This window comes from Chiloscyllium punctatum, chromosome 30, assembly GCF_047496795.1.
Source record: "Chiloscyllium punctatum isolate Juve2018m chromosome 30, sChiPun1.3, whole genome shotgun sequence".
Taxonomy (NCBI): Eukaryota; Metazoa; Chordata; class Chondrichthyes; order Orectolobiformes; family Hemiscylliidae; genus Chiloscyllium; species Chiloscyllium punctatum.
In genome coordinates, this window is record NC_092768.1 from 408,263 (window position 1) to 427,163 (window position 18,901).

General features: G+C 50.3%; 9 non-coding genes across 9 annotated transcripts; all 9 read left to right on the top strand.

The window, feature by feature from the left end:
• Window positions 1–1,438: 1,438 nt before the first annotated feature.
• Window positions 1,439–1,510, top strand: trnad-guc (transfer RNA aspartic acid (anticodon GUC)). Its single transcript has one exon. It is a non-coding gene; the product is annotated as a tRNA-Asp (tRNA).
• Window positions 1,511–3,262: 1,752 nt separating this feature from the next.
• On the top strand, window positions 3,263–3,334 carry trnad-guc (transfer RNA aspartic acid (anticodon GUC)). The gene has a single exon. It is a non-coding gene; the product is annotated as a tRNA-Asp (tRNA).
• Window positions 3,335–5,077: 1,743 nt separating this feature from the next.
• On the top strand, window positions 5,078–5,149 carry trnad-guc (transfer RNA aspartic acid (anticodon GUC)). The gene has a single exon. It is a non-coding gene; the product is annotated as a tRNA-Asp (tRNA).
• Window positions 5,150–6,900: 1,751 nt separating this feature from the next.
• Window positions 6,901–6,972, top strand: trnad-guc (transfer RNA aspartic acid (anticodon GUC)). Its single transcript has one exon. It is a non-coding gene; the product is annotated as a tRNA-Asp (tRNA).
• Window positions 6,973–8,717: 1,745 nt separating this feature from the next.
• Window positions 8,718–8,789, top strand: trnad-guc (transfer RNA aspartic acid (anticodon GUC)). The gene has a single exon. It is a non-coding gene; the product is annotated as a tRNA-Asp (tRNA).
• A 1,749-nt stretch (window positions 8,790–10,538) lies between these two features.
• Window positions 10,539–10,610, top strand: trnad-guc (transfer RNA aspartic acid (anticodon GUC)). Its single transcript has one exon. It is a non-coding gene; the product is annotated as a tRNA-Asp (tRNA).
• A 3,558-nt stretch (window positions 10,611–14,168) lies between these two features.
• On the top strand, window positions 14,169–14,240 carry trnad-guc (transfer RNA aspartic acid (anticodon GUC)). Its single transcript has one exon. It is a non-coding gene; the product is annotated as a tRNA-Asp (tRNA).
• Window positions 14,241–15,989: 1,749 nt separating this feature from the next.
• On the top strand, window positions 15,990–16,061 carry trnad-guc (transfer RNA aspartic acid (anticodon GUC)). The gene has a single exon. It is a non-coding gene; the product is annotated as a tRNA-Asp (tRNA).
• A 1,743-nt stretch (window positions 16,062–17,804) lies between these two features.
• On the top strand, window positions 17,805–17,876 carry trnad-guc (transfer RNA aspartic acid (anticodon GUC)). The gene has a single exon. It is a non-coding gene; the product is annotated as a tRNA-Asp (tRNA).
• The last annotated feature ends 1,025 nt before the right edge of the window (window positions 17,877–18,901 follow it).

Genomic DNA, 18,901 nt, shown 5'->3' on the forward strand with positions numbered 1-18,901 from the left:
CTGTTTCCCACTCTGATTTTGTTGTCACTTCGTCCCGTCAGTGGGCATATAACTCGCACGCAAACGGCGTGCAAATTAAAACCTTTAAGCAACCGGTAGCGACAAATGACAGTGAGCTTTCCCCTCTCCCTCGCTCCAATCAAAAAGGGGTCAGACCCCTCAGAGTTTGGACCCGATCCTGCCATCAAGGTGATGCAACACCATCCCCTGCTGCTGGCAGACTGTACTACACCCACAGTGGAAAGTCAAAGTCATCTGAGTGGCATCGTCTGCTCTTCTCGATAGAAGGACAAAGCCCAGTGGCAGGGTTAACATGAAGGTCAACACAGAGGCAAGCTTGAGAAAGCACGTGCAGGTACTCAACCTACACTGTTGGCATCATAGGAGCACCACAGTGTGGAAGCAGGCCATTCACGCTGACCCTTCTGAAGAGAAACCCATGCAGATCCAGGCTTGGTACTGAGGGATCCCAGCAAAAGTTCACCGGTTCCCAATGTTGGGGGCATCCAGAACCAGGGGTCACAGTCTCCGAACGAAGGGCAAGCGATTCAGGAAGAATTTTTCTCTCAGAGAGTGGAGAACCTGTGGACTTGTCTCCCACAGGAAGATGCGGCTATGCCGGTTTGTGAGATACACTCAAGAGGGAGCCGGACGTAGACCTTGCAGCTAAAGGGATCCAGGGGTACGGAGTGGAAGCTGGAGTGCTTACTGAAATTACATGTTCAATCGTGATCACATTGAACGGTGGCGGTGTCTTGAAGGGCTGAATGGAACAAGTGAGGACTGCAGTTGCTGGAAATCAGAGTCTCGATCAGAGTGGCGCTGGAAACGCGAAGCAAGTCAGGCAGCATCCTGATTTTCCTGCTCCTCGGATTCTGCCTGACTTGAAGGGCTGAATGGCCTACTCCTGCACTTAATTTCTACGTTTCGATGTTAAATGCATGGCTGAGAGATCTGATGCAGCGTACAGTAAAGTCACCCCACCGTCCTCCGGGAGCACTGCTCTCTGATGAGGAAGCGATTGATGGGTGGTAGTAGAACCTGAGGGGACGAGCTTGAAAAAGGGAAGCTTTCGTGCTGAGTCCATTTGGCAGTGGGAATTGAAGCCAGGCTGTTGGATTTGTGCTGTCGTACACAAATCAGTTTGTTAGAAGCAGGTAATGGGAGAGCGCGCGTGGATCAGCAGCAGACGAAGTTTAACGCAGACGGTAGGGCACAACGAAAAGGCTGTTTTACAGCAGCAGCAGCAGCAGCGGCGGATTACTTGAAAGAAAGATAGTCGAATCATAAAACATGAAAACAACAATAACTATTCTCTTAATCATCTCCACAGAGGTAGAAGATGATCTAAAGGAGAACTCAAATTGACAACAAAATCCAAATTTCACATAAGAACATTCTACCTAATACGGATGCGACAGAGTGCGCTGTCGTCCAATCCTCGGTAGTATAGTGGTTAGTATCCCTGCCTGTCACGCGGGAGACCGGGGTTCAATTCCCCGCCGGGGAGTCTGCGACATTTTGAGAGGCCAGCTCCATATCTCAATGCAGGAGTGCCGATTTCAAGTCCCATGCGTTCCCAGGGCGGAGCGGTCTGCTCTTGTCAACAAACAAAACCTACGATACTCTCCATTCTGCTCTCCCTGGCCAACTTGTCCTTTCATCTACCAAGGAGATGATCATTTGAGACTTCCTCATTTTTTGGCGACAAATGAAAACTGCCGTCCTCAAGAAGGCTCACCGGACCAGAAACCTTGTCTGCTTTCTTCCCCTTCCCCCACCCCCACTCCAGATGCTGACTTGCTCCAGCAATTTCTATTTCCCACTCTGATTTTGTTGTCACTTCGTCCCGTCAGTGGGCATATAACTCGCACGCAAACGGCGTGCAAATTAAAACCTTTAAGCAACCGGTAGCGACAAATGACAGTGAGCTTTCCCCTCTCCCTCGCTCCAATCAAAAAGGGGTCAGACCCCTCAGAGTTTGGACCCGATCCTGCCATTAAGGTGATGCAACACCATCCCCTGCTGCTGGCAGACTGTACTACACCCACAGTGGAAAGTCAAAGTCATCTGAGTGGCATCGTCTGCTCTTCTCGATAGAAGGACAAAGCCCAGTGGCTGGGTTAACATGAAGGTCAACACAGAGGCAAGCTTGAGAAAGCACGTGCAGGTACTCAACCTACACTGTTGGCATCATAGGAGCACCACAGTGTGGAAGCAGGCCATTCACACTGACCCTTCTGAAGAGAAACCCATGCAGATCCAGGCTTGGTACTGAGGGATCCCAGCAAAAGTTCACCGGTTCCCAATGTTGGGGGCATCCAGAACCAGGGGTCACAGTCTCCGAACGAAGGGCAAGCGATTCAGGAAGAATTTTTCTCTCAGAGAGTGGAGAACCTGTGGACTTGTCTCCCACAGGAAGATGCGGCTATGCCGGTTTGTGAGATACACTCAAGAGGGAGCCGGACGTAGACCTTGCAGCTAAAGGGATCCAGGGGTACGGAGTGGAAGCTCGAGTGCTTACTGAAATTACATGTTCAATCGTGATCACATTGAACGGTGGCGGTGTCTTGAAGGGCTGAATGGAACAAGTGAGGACTGCAGTTGCTGGAAATCAGAGTCTCGATCAGAGTGGCGCTGGAAACGCGAAGCAAGTCAGGCAGCATCCTGATTTTCCTGCTCCTCGGATTCTGCCTGACTTGAAGGGCTGAATGGCCTACTCCTGCACTTAATTTCTACGTTTCGATGTTAAATGCATGGCTGAGAGATCTGATGCAGCGTACAGTAAAGTCACCCCACCGTCCTCCGGGAGCACTGCTCTCTGATGAGGAAGCGATTGATGGGTGGTAGTAGAACCTGAGGGGACGAGCTTGAAAAAGGGAAGCTTTCGTGCTGAGTCCATTTGGCAGTGGGAATTGAAGCCAGGCTGTTGGATTTGTGCTGTCGTACACAAATCAGTTTGTTAGAAGCAGGTAATGGGAGAGCGCGCGTGGATCAGCAGCAGACGAAGTTTAACGCAGACGGTAGGGCACAACGAAAAGGCTGTTTTACAGCAGCAGCAGCAGCAGCAGCAGCAGCGGCGGATTACTTGAAAGAAAGATAGTCGAATCATAAAACATGAAAACAACAATAACTATTCTCTTAATCATCTCCACAGAGGTAGAAGATGATCTAAAGGAGAACTCAAATTGACAACAAAATCCAAATTTCACATAAGAACATTCTACCTAATACGGATGCGACAGAGCGCGCTGTCGTCCAATCCTCGGTAGTATAGTGGTTAGTATCCCCGCCTGTCACGCGGGAGACCGGGGTTCAATTCCCCGCCGGGGAGTCTGCGGCATTTTGAGAGGCCAGCTCCATATCTCAATGCAGGAGTGCCGATTTCAATTCCCATGCGTTCCCAGGGCCGAGCGGTCTGCTCTTGTCAACAAACAAAACCTACGATACTCTCCATTCTGCTCTCCCTGGCCAACTTGTCCTTTCATCTACCAAGGAGATGATCATTTGAGACTTCCTCATTTTTTGGCGACAAATGAAAACTGCCGTCCTCAAGAAGGCTCACCGGACCAGAAACCTTGTCTGCTTTCTTCCCCTTCCCCCACCCCCACTCCAGATGCTGACTTGCTCCAGCAATTTCTGTTTCCCACTCTGATTTTGTTGTCACTTCGTCCCGTCAGTGGGCATATAACTCGCACGCAAACGGCGTGCAAATTAAAACCTTTAAGCAACCGGTAGCGACAAATGACAGTGAGCTTTCCCCTCTCCCTCGCTCCAATCAAAAAGGGGTCAGACCCCTCAGAGTTTGGACCCGATCCTGCCATCAAGGTGATGCAACACCATCCCCTGCTGCTGGCAGACTGTACTACACCCACAGTGGAAAGTCAAAGTCATCTGAGTGGCATCGTCTGCTCTTCTCGATAGAAGGACAAAGCCCAGTGGCTGGGTTAACATGAAGGTCAACACAGAGGCAAGCTTGAGAAAGCACGTGCAGGTACTCAACCTACACTGTTGGCATCATAGGAGCACCACAGTGTGGAAGCAGGCCATTCACACTGACCCTTCTGAAGAGAAACCCATGCAGATCCATGCTTGGTACTGAGGGATCCCAGCAAAAGTTCACCGGTTCCCAATGTTGGGGACGTCCAGAACCAGGGGTCACAGTCTCCGAACGAAGGGCAAGCGATTCAGGAAGAATTTTTCTCTCAGAGAGTGGTGAACCTGTGGACTTGTCTCCCACAGGAAGATGCGGCTATGCCGGTTTGTGAGATACACTCAAGAGGGAGCCGGACGTAGACCTTGCAGCTAAAGGGATCCAGGGGTACGGAGAGGAAGCTGGAGTGCTTACTGAAATTACATGTTCAATCGTGATCACATTGAACGGTGGCGGTGTCTTGAAGGGCTGAATGGAACAAGTGAGGACTGCAGTTGCTGGAAATCAGAGTCTCGATCAGTGTGGCGCTGGAAACGCGAAGCAAGTCAGGCAGCATCCTGATTTTCCTGCTCCTCGGATTCTGCCTGACTTGAAGGGCTGAATGGCCTACTCCTGCACTTAATTTCTACGTTTCGATGTTAAATGCATGGCTGAGAGATCTGATGCAGCGTACAGTAAAGTCACCCCACCGTCCTCCGGGAGCACTGCTCTCTGATGAGGAAGCGATTGATGGGTGGTAGTAGAACCTGAGGGGACGAGCTTGAAAAAGGGAAGCTTTCGTGCTGAGTCCATTTGGCAGTGGGAATTGAAGCCAGGCTGTTGGATTTGTGCTGTCGTACACAAATCAGTTTGTTAGAAGCAGGTAATGGGAGAGCGCGCGTGGATCAGCAGCAGACGAAGTTTAACGCAGACGGTAGGGCACAACGAAAAGGCTGTTTTACAGCAGCAGCAGCAGCAGCGGCGGATTACTTGAAAGAAAGATAGTCGAATAATAAAACATGAAAACAACAATAACTATTCTCTTAATCATCTCCACAGAGGTAGAAGATGATCTAAAGGAGAACTCAAATTGACAACAAAATCCAAATTTCATATAAGAACATTCTACCTAATACGGATGCGACAGAGTGCACTGTCGTCCAATCCTCGGTAGTATTGTGGTTAGTATCCCCGCCTGTCACGCGGGAGACCGGGGTTCAATTCCCCGCCGGGGAGTCTGCGGCATTTTGAGAGGCCAGCTCCATATCTCAATGCAGGAGTGCCGATTTCAAGTCCCATGCGTTCCCAGGGCCGAGCGGTCTGCTCTTGTCAACAAACAAAACCTACGATACTCTCCATTCTGCTCTCCCTGGCCAACTTGTCCTTTCATCTACCAAGGAGATGATCATTTGAGACTTCCTCCTTTTTTGGCGACAAATGAAAACTGCCGTCCTCAAGAAGGCTCACCGGACCAGAAACCTTGTCTGCTTTCTTCCCCTTCCCCCACCCCCACTCCAGATGCTGACTTGCTCCAGCAATTTCTGTTTCCCACTCTGATTTTGTTGTCACTTCGTCCCGTCAGTGGGCATATAACTCGCACGCAAACGGCGTGCAAATTAAAACCTTTAAGCAACCGGTAGCGACAAATGACAGTGAGCTTTCCCCCTCTCCCTCGCTCCAATCAAAAAGGGGTCAGACCCCTCAGAGTTTGGACCCGATCCTGCCATTAAGGTGATGCAACACCATCCCCTGCTGCTGGCAGACTGTACTACACCCACAGTGGAAAGTCAAAGTCATCTGAGTGGCATCGTCTGCTCTTCTCGATAGAAGGACAAAGCCCAGTGGCTGGGTTAACATGAAGGTCAACACAGAGGCAAGCTTGAGAAAGCACGTGCAGGTACTCAACCTACACTGTTGGCATCATAGGAGCACCACAGTGTGGAAGCAGGCCATTCACACTGACCCTTCTGAAGAGAAACCCATGCAGATCCAGGCTTGGTACTGAGGGATCCCAGCAAAAGTTCACCGGTTCCCAATGTTGGGGGCGTCCAGAACCAGGGGTCACAGTCTCCGAACGAAGGGCAAGCGATTCAGAAAGAATTTTTCTCTCAGAGAGTGGTGAACCTGTGGACTTGTCTCCCACAGGAAGATGCGGCCATGCCGGTTTGTGAGATACACTCCAAGAGGGAGCCGGACGTAGACCTTGCAGCTAAAGGGATCCAGGGGTACGGAGTGGAAGCTGGAGTGGTTACTGAAATTACATGTTCAGTCATGATCACATTGAATGGTGGTGATGTCTTGAAGGGCTGAATGGAACAAGTGAGGACTGCAGTTGCTGGAAATCAGAGTCTCGATCAGAGTGGCGCTGGAAACGCAAAGCAAGACAGGCAGCATCCTGATTTTCCTGCTCCTCGGATTCTGCCTGACTTGAAGGGCTGAATGGCCTACTCCTGCACTTAATTTCTACGTTTCGATGTTAAATGCATGGCTGAGAGATCTGATGCAGCGTACAGTAAAGTCACCCCACCGTCCTCCGGGAGCACTGCTCTCTGATGAGGAAGCGATTGATGGGTGGTAGTAGAACCTGAGGGGACGAGCTTGAAAAAGGGAAGCTTTCGTGCTGAGTCCATTTGGCAGTGGGAATTGAAGCCAGGCTGTTGGATTTGTGCTGTCGTACACAAATCAGTTTGTTAGAAGCAGGTAATGGGAGAGCGCGCGTGGATCAGCAGCAGACGAAGTTTAACGCAGACGGTAGGGCACAACGAAAAGGCTGTTTTACAGCAGCAGCAGCAGTAGCAGCAGCGCCGGATTACTTGAAAGAAAGATAGTCGAATAATAAAACATGAAAACAACAATAACTATTCTCTTAATCATCTCCACAGAGGTAGAAGATGATCTAAAGGAGAACTCAAATTGACAACAAAATCCAAATTTCACATAAGAACATTCTACCTAATACGGATGCGACAGAGTGCGCTGTCGTCCAATCCTCGGTAGTATAGTGGTTAGTATCCCCGCCTGTCACGCGGGAGACCGGGGTTCAATTCCCCGCCGGGGAGTCTGCGGCATTTTGAGAGGCCAGCTCCATATCTCAATGCAGGAGTGCCGATTTCAAGTCCCATGCGTTCCCAGGGCCGAGCGGTCTGCTCTTGTCAACAAACAAAACCTACGATGCTCTCAATTCTGCTCTCCCTGGCCAACTTGTCCTTTCATCTACCAAGGAGATGATCATTTGAGACTTCCTCCTTTTTTGGCGACAAATGAAAACTGCCGTCCTCAAGAAGGCTCACCGGACCAGAAACCTTGTCTGCTTTCTTCCCCTTCCCCCACCCCCACTCCAGATGCTGACTTGCTCCAGCAATTTCTGTTTCCCACTCTGATTTTGTTGTCACTTCGTCCCGTCAGTGGGCATATAACTCGCACGCAAACGGCGTGCAAATTAAAACCTTTAAGCAACCGGTAGCGACAAATGACAGTGAGCTTTCCCCCTCTCCCTCGCTCCAATCAAAAAGGGGTCAGACCCCTCAGAGTTTGGACCCGATCCTGCCATTAAGGTGATGCAACACCATCCCCTGCTGCTGGCAGACTGTACTACACCCACAGTGGAAAGTCAAAGTCATCTGAGTGGCATCGTCTGCTCTTCTCGATAGAAGGACAAAGCCCAGTGGCTGGGTTAACATGAAGGTCAACACAGAGGCAAGCTGGAGAAAGCACGTGCAGGTACTCAACCTACACTGTTGGCATCATAGGAGCACCACAGTGTGGAAGCAGGCCATTCACACTGACCCTTCTGAAGAGAAACCCATGCAGATCCAGGCTTGGTACTGAGGGATCCCAGCAAAAGTTCACCGGTTCCCAATGTTGGGGGCGTCCAGAACCAGGGGTCACAGTCTCCGAACGAAGGGCAAGCGATTCAGGAAGAATTTTTCTCTCAGAGAGTGGTGAACCTGTGGACTTGTCTCCCACAGGAAGATGCGGCCATGCCGGTTTGTGAGATACACTCCAAGAGGGAGCCGGACGTAGACCTTGCAGCTAAAGGGATCCAGGGGTACGGAGTGGAAGCTGGAGTGGTGACTGAAATTACATGTTCAGTCATGATCACATTGAACGGTGGTGATGTCTTGAAGGGCTGAATGGAACAAGTGAGGACTGCAGTTGCTGGAAATCAGAGTCTCGATCAGTGTGGCGCTGGAAACGCAAAGCAAGACAGGCAGCATCCTGATTTTCCTGCTCCTCGGATTCTGCCTGACTTGAAGGGCTGAATGGCCTACTCCTGCACTTAATTTCTACGTTTCGATGTTAAATGCATGGCTGAGAGATCTGATGCAGCGTACAGTAAAGTCACCCCACCGTCCTCCGGGAGCACTGCTCTCTGATGAGGAAGCGATTGATGGGTGGTAGTAGAACCTGAGGGGACGAGCTTGAAAAAGGGAAGCTTTCGTGCTGAGTCCATTTGGCAGTGGGAATTGAAGCCAGGCTGTTGGATTTGTGCTGTCGTACACAAATCAGTTTGTTAGAAGCAGGTAATGGGAGAGCGCGCGTGGATCAGCAGCAGACGAAGTTTAACGCAGACGGTAGGGCACAACGAAAAGGCTGTTTTACAGCAGCAGCAGCAGCAGCGGCGGATTACTTGAAAGAAAGATAGTCGAATAATAAAACATGAAAACAACAATAACTATTCTCTTAATCATCTCCACAGAGGTAGAAGATGATCTAAAGGAGAACTCAAATTGACAACAAAATCCAAATTTCACATAAGAACATTCTACCTAATACGGATGCGACAGAACACGCTGTCGTCCAATCCTCGGTAGTATAGTGGTTAGTATCCCCGCCTGTCACGCGGGAGACCGGGGTTCAATTCCCCGCCGGGGAGTCTGCGACATTTTGAGAGGCCAGCTCCATATCTCAATGCAGGAGTGCCGATTTCAAGTCCCATGCGTTCCCAGGGCCGAGCGGTCTGCTCTTGTCAACAAACAAAACCTACGATACTCTCCATTCTGCTCTCCCTGGCCAACTTGTCCTTTCATCTACCAATGAGATGATCATTTGAGACTTCCTCATTTTTTGGCGACAAATGAAAACTGCCGTCCTCAAGAAGGCTCACCGGACCAGAAACCTTGTCTGCTTTCTTCCCCTTCCCCCACCCCCACTCCAGATGCTGACTTGCTCCAGCAATTTCTGTTTCCCACTCTGATTTTGTTGTCACTTCGTCCCGTCAGTGGGCATATAACTCGCACGCAAACGGCGTGCAAATTAAAACCTTTAAGCAACCGGTAGCGACAAATGACAGTGAGCTTTCCCCTCTCCCTCGCTCCAATCAAAAAGGGGTCAGACCCCTCAGAGTTTGGACCCGGTCCTGCCATTAAGGTGATGCAACACCATCCCCTGCTGCTGGCAGACTGTACTACACCCACAGTGGAAAGTCAAAGTCATCTGAGTGGCATCGTCTGCTCTTCTCGATAGAAGGACAAAGCCCAGTGGCTGGGTTAACATGAAGGTCAACACAGAGGCAAGCTTGAGAAAGCACGTGCAGGTACTCAACCTACACTGTTGGCATCATAGGAGCACCACAGTGTGGAAGCAGGCCATTCACACTGACCCTTCTGAAGAGAAACCCATGCAGATCCAGGCTTGGTACTGAGGGATCCCAGCAAAAGTTCACCGGTTCCCAATGTTGGGGGCATCCAGAACCAGGGGTCACAGTCTCCGAACGAAGGGCAAGCGATTCAGGAAGAATTTTTCTCTCAGAGAGTGGAGAACCTGTGGACTTGTCTCCCACAGGAAGATGCGGCTATGCCGGTTTGTGAGATACACTCAAGAGGGAGCCGGACGTAGACCTTGCAGCTAAAGGGATCCAGGGGTACGGAGTGGAAGCTCGAGTGCTTACTGAAATTACATGTTCAATCGTGATCACATTGAACGGTGGCGGTGTCTTGAAGGGCTGAATGGAACAAGTGAGGACTGCAGTTGCTGGAAATCAGAGTCTCGATCAGAGTGGCGCTGGAAACGCGAAGCAAGTCAGGCAGCATCCTGATTTTCCTGCTCCTCGGATTCTGCCTGACTTGAAGGGCTGAATGGCCTACTCCTGCACTTAATTTCTACGTTTCGATGTTAAATGCATGGCTGAGAGATCTGATGCAGCGTACAGTAAAGTCACCCCACCGTCCTCCGGGAGCACTGCTCTCTGATGAGGAAGCGATTGATGGGTGGTAGTAGAACCTGAGGGGACGAGCTTGAAAAAGGGAAGCTTTCGTGCTGAGTCCATTTGGCAGTGGGAATTGAAGCCAGGCTGTTGGATTTGTGCTGTCGTACACAAATCAGTTTGTTAGAAGCAGGTAATGGGAGAGCGCGCGTGGATCAGCAGCAGACGAAGTTTAACGCAGACGATAGGGCACAACGAAAAGGCTGTTTTACAGCAGCAGCAGCAGCAGCAGCAGCGGCGGATTACTTGAAAGAAAGATAGTCGAATCATAAAACATGAAAACAACAATAACTATTCTCTTAATCATCTCCACAGAGGTAGAAGATGATCTAAAGGAGAACTCAAATTGACAACAAAATCCAAATTTCACATAAGAACATTCTACCTAATACGGATGCGACAGAGCGCGCTGTCGTCCAATCCTCGGTAGTATAGTGGTTAGTATCCCCGCCTGTCACGCGGGAGACCGGGGTTCAATTCCCCGCCGGGGAGTCTGCGGCATTTTGAGAGGCCAGCTCCATATCTCAATGCAGGAGTGCCGATTTCAATTCCCATGCGTTCCCAGGGCCGAGCGGTCTGCTCTTGTCAACAAACAAAACCTACGATACTCTCCATTCTGCTCTCCCTGGCCAACTTGTCCTTTCATCTACCAAGGAGATGATCATTTGAGACTTCCTCATTTTTTGGCGACAAATGAAAACTGCCGTCCTCAAGAAGGCTCACCGGACCAGAAACCTTGTCTGCTTTCTTCCCCTTCCCCCACCCCCACTCCAGATGCTGACTTGCTCCAGCAATTTCTGTTTCCCACTCTGATTTTGTTGTCACTTCGTCCCGTCAGTGGGCATATAACTCGCACGCAAACGGCGTGCAAATTAAAACCTTTAAGCAACCGGTAGCGACAAATGACAGTGAGCTTTCCCCTCTCCCTCGCTCCAATCAAAAAGGGGTCAAACCCCTCAGAGTTTGGACCCGATCCTGCCATCAAGGTGATGCAACACCATCCCCTGCTGCTGGCAGACTGTACTACACCCACAGTGGAAAGTCAAAGTCATCTGAGTGGCATCGTCTGCTCTTCTCGATAGAAGGACAAAGCCCAGTGGCTGGGTTAACATGAAGGTCAACACAGAGGCAAGCTTGAGAAAGCACGTGCAGGTACTCAACCTACACTGTTGGCATCATAGGAGCACCACAGTGTGGAAGCAGGCCATTCACACTGACCCTTCTGAAGAGAAACCCATGCAGATCCATGCTTGGTACTGAGGGATCCCAGCAAAAGTTCACCGGTTCCCAATGTTGGGGACGTCCAGAACCAGGGGTCACAGTCTCCGAACGAAGGGCAAGCGATTCAGGAAGAATTTTTCTCTCAGAGAGTGGTGAACCTGTGGACTTGTCTCCCACAGGAAGATGCGGCTATGCCGGTTTGTGAGATACACTCAAGAGGGAGCCGGACGTAGACCTTGCAGCTAAAGGGATCCAGGGGTACGGAGAGGAAGCTGGAGTGCTTACTGAAATTACATGTTCAATCGTGATCACATTGAACGGTGGCGGTGTCTTGAAGGGCTGAATGGAACAAGTGAGGACTGCAGTTGCTGGAAATCAGAGTCTCGATCAGTGTGGCGCTGGAAACGCGAAGCAAGTCAGGCAGCATCCTGATTTTCCTGCTCCTCGGATTCTGCCTGACTTGAAGGGCTGAATGGCCTACTCCTGCACTTAATTTCTACGTTTCGATGTTAAATGCATGGCTGAGAGATCTGATGCAGCGTACAGTAAAGTCACCCCACCGTCCTCCGGGAGCACTGCTCTCTGATGAGGAAGCGATTGATGGGTGGTAGTAGAACCTGAGGGGACGAGCTTGAAAAAGGGAAGCTTTCGTGCTGAGTCCATTTGGCAGTGGGAATTGAAGCCAGGCTGTTGGATTTGTGCTGTCGTACATAAATCAGTTTGTTAGAAGCAGGTAATGGGAGAGCGCGCGTGGATCAGCAGCAGACGAAGTTTAACGCAGACGGTAGGGCACAACGAAAAGGCTGTTTTACAGCAGCAGCAGCAGCAGCGGCGGATTACTTGAAAGAAAGATAGTCGAATAATAAAACATGAAAACAACAATAACTATTCTCTTAATCATCTCCACAGAGGTAGAAGATGATCTAAAGGAGAACTCAAATTGACAACAAAATCCAAATTTCACATAAGAACATTCTACCTAATACGGATGCGACAGAGTGTACTGTCGTCCAATCCTCGGTAGTGTTGTGGTTAGTATCCCCGCCTGTCACGCGGGAGACCGGGGTTCAATTCCCCGCCGGGGAGTCTGTGGCATTTTGAGAGGCCAGCTCCATATCTCAATGCAGGAGTGCCGATTTCATGTCCCATGCGTTCCCAGGGCCGAGCGGTCTGCTCTTGTCAACAAACAAAACCTACGATACTCTCCATTCTGCTCTCCCTGGCCAACTTGTCCTTTCATCTACCAAGGAGATGATCATTTGAGACTTCCTCATTTTTTGGCGACAAATGAAAACTGCCGTCCTCAAGAAGGCTCACCGGACCAGAAACCTTGTCTGCTTTCTTCCCCTTCCCCCACCCCCACTCCAGATGCTGACTTGCTCCAGCAATTTCTGTTTCCCACTCTGATTTTGTTGTCACTTCGTCCCGTCAGTGGGCATATAACTCGCACGCAAACGGCGTGCAAATTAAAACCTTTAAGCAACCGGTAGCGACAAATGACAGTGAGCTTTCCCCTCTCCCTCGCTCCAATCAAAAAGGGGTCAGACCCCTCAGAGTTTGGACCCGATCCTGCCATTAAGGTGATGCAACACCATCCCCTGCTGCTGGCAGACTGTACTACACCCACAGTGGAAAGTCAAAGTCATCTGAGTGGCATCGTCTGCTCTTCTCGATAGAAGGACAAAGCCCAGTGGCTGGGTTAACATGAAGGTCAACACAGAGGCATGCTTGAGAAAGCACGTGCAGGTACTCAACCTACACTGTTGGCATCATAGGAGCACCACAGTGTGGAAGCAGGCCATTCACACTGACCCTTCTGAAGAGAAACCCATGCAGATCCAGGCTTGGTACTGAGGGATCCCAGCAAAAGTTCACCGGTTCCCAATGTTGGGGACGTCCAGAACCAGGGGTCACAGTCTCCGAACGAAGGGCAAGCGATTCAGGAAGAATTTTTCTCTCAGAGAGTGGTGAACCTGTGGACTTGTCTCCCACAGGAAGATGCGGCTATGCCGGTTTGTGAGATACACTCAAGAGGGAGCCGGACGTAGACCTTGCAGCTAAAGGGATCCAGGGGTACGGAGAGGAAGCTGGAGTGCTTACTGAAATTACATGTTCAATCGTGATCACATTGAACGGTGGCGGTGTCTTGAAGGGCTGAATGGAACAAGTGAGGACTGCAGTTGCTGGAAATCAGAGTCTCGATCAGAGTGACGCTGGAAACGCGAAGCAAGTCAGGCAGCATCCTGATTTTCCTGCTCCTCGGATTCTGCCTGACTTGAAGGGCTGAATGGCCTACTCCTGCACTTAATTTCTACGTTTCGATGTTAAATGCATGGCTGAGAGATCTGATGCAGCGTACAGTAAAGTCACCCCACCGTCCTCCGGGAGCACTGCTCTCTGATGAGGAAGCGATTGATGGGTGGTAGTAGAACCTGAGGGGACGAGCTTGAAAAAGGGAAGCTTTCGTGCTGAGTCCATTTGGCAGTGGGAATTGAAGCCAGGCTGTTGGATTTGTGCTGTCGTACACAAATCAGTTTGTTAGAAGCAGGTAATGGGAGAGCGCGCGTGGATCAGCAGCAGACGAAGTTTAACGCAGACGATAGGGCACAACGAAAAGGCTGTTTTACAGCAGCAGCAGCAGCAGCGGCGGATTACTTGAAAGAAAGATAGTCGAATCATAAAACATGAAAACAACAATAACTATTCTCTTAATCATCTCCACAGAGGTAGAAGATGATCTAAAGGAGAACTCAAATTGACAACAAAATCCAAATTTCACATAAGAACATTCTACCTAATACGGATGCGACAGAACGCGCTGTCGTCCAATCCTCGGTAGTATAGTGGTTAGTATCCCCGCCTGTCACGCGGGAGACCGGGGTTCAATTCCCCGCCGGGGAGTCTGCGACATTTTGAGAGGCCAGCTCCATATCTCAATGCAGGAGTGCCGATTTCAAGTCCCATGCGTTCCCAGGGCCGAGCGGTCTGCTCTTGTCAACAAACAAAACCTACGATACTCTCCATTCTGCTCTCCCTGGCCAACTTGTCCTTTCATCTACCAAGGAGATGATCATTTGAGACTTCCTCATTTTTTGGCGACAAATGAAAACTGCCGTCCTCAAGAAGGCTCACCGGACCAGAAACCTTGTCTGCTTTCTTCCCCTTCCCCCACCCCCACTCCAGATGCTGACTTGCTCCAGCAATTTCTGTTTCCCACTCTGATTTTGTTGTCACTTCGTCCCGTCAGTGGGCATATAACTCGCACGCAAACGGCGTGCAAATTAAAACCTTTAAGCAACCGGTAGCGACAAATGACAGTGAGCTTTCCCCTCTCCCTCGCTCCAATCAAAAAGGGGTCAGACCCCTCAGAGTTTGGACCCGATCCTGCCATTAAGGTGATGCAACACCATCCCCTGCTGCTGGCAGACTGTACTACACCCACAGTGGAAAGTCAAAGTCATCTGAGTGGCATCGTCTGCTCTTCTCGATAGAAGGACAAAGCCCAGTGGCTGGGTTAACATGAAGGTCAACACAGAGGCAAGCTTGAGAAAGCACGTGCAGGTACTCAACCTACACTGTTGGCATCATAGGAGCACCACAGTGTGGAAGCAGGCAATTCACACTGACCCTTCTGAAGAGAAACCCATGCAGATCCAGGCTTGGTACTGAGGGATCCCAGCAAAAGTTCACCGGTTCCCAATGTTGGGGGCATCCAGAACCAGGGGTCACAGTCTCCGAACGAAGGGCAAGCGATTCAGGAAGAATTTTTCTCTCAGAGAGTGGAGAACCTGTGGACTTGTCTCCCACAGGAAGATGCGGCTATGCCGGTTTGTGAGATACACTCAAGAGGGAGCCGGACGTAGACCTTGCAGCTAAAGGGATCCAGGGGTACGGAGTGGAAGCTCGAGTGCTTACTGAAATTACATGTTCAATCGTGATCACATTGAACGGTGGCGGTGTCTTGAAGGGCTGAATGGAACAAGTGAGGACTGCAGTTGCTGGAAATCAGAGTCTCGATCAGAGTGGCGCTGGAAACGCGAAGCAAGTCAGGCAGCATCCTGATTTTCCTGCTCCTCGGATTCTGCCTGACTTGAAGGGCTGAATGGCCTACTCCTGCACTTAATTTCTACGTTTCGATGTTAAATGCATGGCTGAGAGATCTGATGCAGCGTACAGTAAAGTCACCCCACCGTCCTCCGGGAGCACTGCTCTCTGATGAGGAAGCGATTGATGGGTGGTAGTAGAACCTGAGGGGACGAGCTTGAAAAAGGGAAGCTTTCGTGCTGAGTCCATTTGGCAGTGGGAATTGAAGCCAGGCAGTTGGATTTGTGCTGTCGTACACAAATCAGTTTGTTAGAAGCAGGTAATGGGAGAGCGCGCGTGGATCAGCAGCAGACGAAGTTTAACGCAGACGGTAGGGCACAACGAAAAGGCTGTTTTACAGCAGCAGCAGCAGCAGCAGCAGCGGCGGATTACTTGAAAGAAAGATAGTCGAATCATAAAACATGAAAACAACAATAACTATTCTCTTAATCATCTCCACAGAGGTAGAAGATGATCTAAAGGAGAACTCAAATTGACAACAAAATCCAAATTTCACATAAGAACATTCTACCTAATACGGATGCGACAGAGCGCGCTGTCGTCCAATCCTCGGTAGTATAGTGGTTAGTATCCCCGCCTGTCACGCGGGAGACCGGGGTTCAATTCCCCGCCGGGGAGTCTGCGGCATTTTTAGAGGCCAGCTCCATATCTCAATGCAGGAGTGCCGATTTCAATTCCCATGTGTTCCCAGGGCCGAGCGGTCTGCTCTTGTCAACAAACAAAACCTACGATACTCTCCATTCTGCTCTCCCTGGCCAACTTGTCCTTTCATCTACCAAGGAGATGATCATTTGAGACTTCCTCCTTTTTTGGCGACAAATGAAAACTGCCGTCCTCAAGAAGGCTCACCGGACCAGAAACCTTGTCTGCTTTCTTCCCCTTCCCCCACCCCCACTCCAGATGCTGACTTGCTCCAGCAATTTCTGTTTCCCACTCTGATTTTGTTGTCACTTCGTCCCGTCAGTGGGCATATAACTCGCACGCAAACGGCGTGCAAATTAAAACCTTTAAGCAACCGGTAGCGACAAATGACAGTGAGCTTTCCCCTCTCCCTCGCTCCAATCAAAAAGGGGTCAGACCCCTCAGAGTTTGGACCCGATCCTGCCATTAAGGTGATGCAACACCATCCCCTGCTGCTGGCAGACTGTACTACACCCACAGTGGAAAGTCAAAGTCATCTGAGTGGCATCGTCTGCTCTTCTCGATAGAAGGACAAAGCCCAGTGGCTGGGTTAACATGAAGGTCAACACAGAGGCAAGCTTGAGAAAGCACGTGCAGGTACTCAACCTACACTGTTGGCATCATAGGAGCACCACAGTGTGGAAGCAGGCCATTCACACTGACCCTTCTGAAGAGAAACCCATGCAGATCCAGGCTTGGTACTGAGGGATCCCAGCAAAAGTTCACCGGTTCCCAATGTTGGGGACGTCCAGAACCAGGGGTCACAGTCTCCGAACGAAGGGCAAGCGATTCAGGAAGAATTTTTCTCTCAGAGAGTGGTGAACCTGTGGACTTGTCTCCCACAGGAAGATGCGGCTATGCCGGTTTGTGAGATACACTCAAGAGGGAGCCGGACGTAGACCTTGCAGCTAAAGGGATCCAGGGGTACGGAGAGGAAGCTGGAGTGCTTACTGAAATTACATGTTCAATCGTGATCACATTGAACGGTGGCGGTGTCTTGAAGGGCTGAATGGAACAAGTGAGGACTGCAGTTGCTGGAAATCAGAGTCTCGATCAGAGTGGCGCTGGAAACGCGAAGCAAGTCAGGCAGCATCCTGATTTTCCTGCTCCTCGGATTCTGCCTGACTTGAAGGGCTGAATGGCCTACTCCTGCACTTAATTTCTACGTTTCGATGTTAAATGCATGGCTGAGAGATCTGATGCAGCGTACAGTAAAGTCACCCCACCGTCCTCCGGGAGCACTGCTCTCTGATGAGGAAGCGATTGATGGGTGGTAGTAGAACCTGAGGGGACGAGCTTGAAAAAGGGAAGCTTTCGTGCTGAGTCCATTTGGCAGTGGGAATTGAAGCCAGGCTGTTGGATTTGTGCTGTCGTACACAAATCAGTTTGTTAGAAGCAGGTAATGGGAGAGCGCGCGTGGATCAGCAGCAGACGAAGTTTAACGCAGACGATAGGGCACAACGAAAAGGCTGTTTTACAGCAGCAGCAGCAGCAGCGGCGGATTACTTGAAAGAAAGATAGTCGAATAATAAAACATGAAAACAACAATAACTATTCTCTTAATCATCTCCACAGAGGTAGAAGATGATCTAAAGGAGAACTCAAATTGACAACAAAATCCAAATTTCACATAAGAACATTCTACCTAATACGGATGCGACAGAGTGCGCTGTCGTCCAATCCTCGGTAGTATAGTGGTTAGTATCCCCGCCTGTCACGCGGGAGACCGGGGTTCAATTCCCCGCCGGGGAGTCTGCGGCATTTTGAGAGGCCAGCTCCATATCTCAATGCAGGAGTGCCGATTTCAAGTCCCATGCGTTCCCAGGGCCGAGCGGTCTGCTCTTGTCAACAAACAAAACCTACGATACTCTCCATTCTGCTCTCCCTGGCCAACTTGTCCTTTCATCTACCAAGGAGATGATCATTTGAGACTTCCTCATTTTTTGGCGACAAATGAAAACTGCCGTCCTCAAGAAGGCTCACCGGACCAGAAACCTTGTCTGCTTTCTTCCCCTTCCCCCACCCCCACTCCAGATGCTGACTTGCTCCAGCAATTTCTGTTTCCCACTCTGATTTTGTTGTCACTTCGTCCCGTCAGTGGGCATATAACTCGCACGCAAACGGCGTGCAAATTAAAACCTTTAAGCAACCGGTAGCGACAAATGACAGTGAGCTTTCCCCTCTCCCTCGCTCCAATCAAAAAGGGGTCAGACCCCTCAGAGTTTGGACCCGATCCTGCCATTAAGGTGATGCAACACCATCCCCTGCTGCTGGCAGACTGTACTACACCCACAGTGGAAAGTCAAAGTCATCTGAGTGGCATCGTCTGCTCTTCTCGATAGAAGGACAAAGCCCAGTGGCTGGGTTAACATGAAGGTCAACACAGAGGCAAGCTTGAGAAAGCACGTGCAGGTACTCAACCTACACTGTTGGCATCATAGGAGCACCACAGTGTGGAAGCAGGCAATTCACACTGACCCTTCTGAAGAGAAACCCATGCAGATCCAGGCTTGGTACTGAGGGATCCCAGCAAAAGTTCACCGGTTCCCAATGTTGGGGGCATCCAGAACCAGGGGTCACAGTCTCCGAACGAAGGGCAAGCGATTCAGGAAGAATTTTTCTCTCAGAGAGTGGAGAACCTGTGGACTTGTCTCCCACAGGAAGATGCGGCTATGCCGGTTTGTGAGATACACTCAAGAGGGAGCCGGACGTAGACCTTGCAGCTAAAGGGATCCAGGGGTACGGAGTGGAAGCTCGAGTGCTTACTGAAATTACAT